At 39.5% G+C, this 1918-nt stretch overlaps 1 non-coding gene across 1 annotated transcript; it reads left to right on the top strand.

Moving 5' to 3' along the window:
* Positions 1-1305: 1305 nt before the first annotated feature.
* On the top strand, positions 1306-1412 carry LOC145564205 (small nucleolar RNA R71). The gene has a single exon (XR_014094770.1). It is a non-coding gene; the product is annotated as a small nucleolar RNA R71 (small nucleolar RNA).
* Positions 1413-1918: the final 506 nt, after the last annotated feature.

Raw genomic sequence — 1918 nt, 5'->3', positions numbered from 1 at the left:
CTCTAATCTTCACTGGTATCCATAGCTACCGGGGTCACCAAAATTTTAAGGAAGTTTGTTTTGAATGATTGCACTCACCACCTTAGGAAGAGAGATGGTTGCACTCTCCTCAAGCCTACTTTTGTTGGATAGAGAAGATCCTTCAAAAAAATTTCATAGGTAGGCATTTGTGACATAGGATGAAAAAATGGGATATTAACTTGAAATCCTCTCATGACTTCAAGAAATTTTGAAAACTTTTAATTTAACTTCTTTTCTACAATCCTATGAGGAAATGGAATTGGAGGCTTGTATACTTTTATGGGGGGCTTTTCTATTCTTTCCTCATCTCCCTCATTTTTATTTTGTGGCTCCTTCTTCTCAACATCAATTATTTCATTTTTAAAATCATCCTCACCTCTCACCATAACTCCCACGTCTCTATTTTGTGGCTCCTCTTCACTCATAACCAGCCCTTCATAACCTCTCCTCGATATCAAAGTAATGGCCTTAGCTTCCTCTTTTGGGTTCACAACCGTTAAGCTTGGGAAGTGAACACTAGGATTGGAGGATGAACTTTCAACTTATTGCGCAATTTAAGCTAATTGATTCTCAATTATCTTGTTATGCGCTTGGAGTTGTTAGATGTTTGCCGTCATATCTGCATTGTTTCTTACTTGTTGTGTCATGAAAGTTTCAAGTACGTATTCAAGGCTAGTATTTTAAGGAGGTGGAGGAGGAGGAGTGGGTTGGTTATATATATTTTTGTCTTTGTTTGTTTTGGTCCTTTTAATTCGGGTGACGGTATCGAGGTTGTTGGTTTTATGGATGGGGTTGGTTGTATTGGTTTTGAGGGGAGTCTTGGTTTTATTGCTTCCACCCCGTGTTTTGTTGGGGTTTCCAACTTTGATTGTAGGGTTGGGAGTATTGATCATTTCTTTGCCCAATTGCCGCCGCTTGTTCTTGGTTAGTTGAGTTGCAATAGAAGGAAAAGTGATCATTTCCTCCATAAGTCTCACAAGACATGACTTGTGAAGAAGAGTTTGGAGATGTAAGGGTGGCTTGATCTAGCTTGTGAGATAGCATATCAAACTTTGATGCAACAAGGTCTATTGCACTAAGATCGTGGATTCCGCCCTTCTTTGCTTAAGGTTGCTTTCTATCACCTCCATATGCGTAGTGCTTTGCCACTTCTTCAATCATCTTGTATGCATCATCCACCGATAGCTTTAATTTGTAAGGCTACCACCGGCCCCAGAATAAAGGTTGACCCTTGAAATAGGTGTAAGACCATCATAGAAGCTTTGAACAATGATCCATGATGTGAAATCATGGTGTGGGCATTTGCTAGTGTAATCCTTGAAACGCTCCTAAGCTTCACTTAACGTTTCATCAATCTCTTAGTTGAAATTGTTGATAATTTTTCTTAATTCGGCGGTCTTTTTGGAGGAGACAATACTTTCTAGGAAAGCTCTAATGACTTCATCCCAAGTGCTTAATGATCCCTCTTCTACCGTTCTCAACAAATGCTTTGCTTTGTCACGGAGTGAGAATTGAAACATGTGCATATGGATGAACTCTTCCATAATGTTGTTTTGCTTGATGGTTGTGCACAACTCGAGAAAATTGTCTAAATGAGCAAAAGGACACTCATGAAAAACTACCACCAAATTGATCACTTTGAATCATACGGATGAGTTGAGGTAAAAGGTCAAAATTATTTTCATTTGTAGTGGGGAGACGTATTCCACCCCGTAGTTAGAATGCGTTGGGGTGGTCATAATATCGAAGAAACGGTTGAGGAGGAGGAAGATCATTATCATCCATGTTTCCTTTTTCGTTGTTCCCGAGAACCTCTTCCGATACGGAATCCAAATAGACAATGGACAATTCCGGAGTACCTTGCAAGAGTCTCCTTAAGTTCCTTAATGTCTTGTTT

This window comes from Chenopodium album, chromosome 1 (assembly GCF_948465745.1).
Source record: "Chenopodium album chromosome 1, dcCheAlbu1.1, whole genome shotgun sequence".
In the NCBI taxonomy this organism is placed as follows: Eukaryota; Viridiplantae; Streptophyta; class Magnoliopsida; order Caryophyllales; family Amaranthaceae; genus Chenopodium; species Chenopodium album.
Note: the sequence above shows the minus strand (reverse complement) of the source record. Positions and strands in the feature narration are given on the sequence as shown.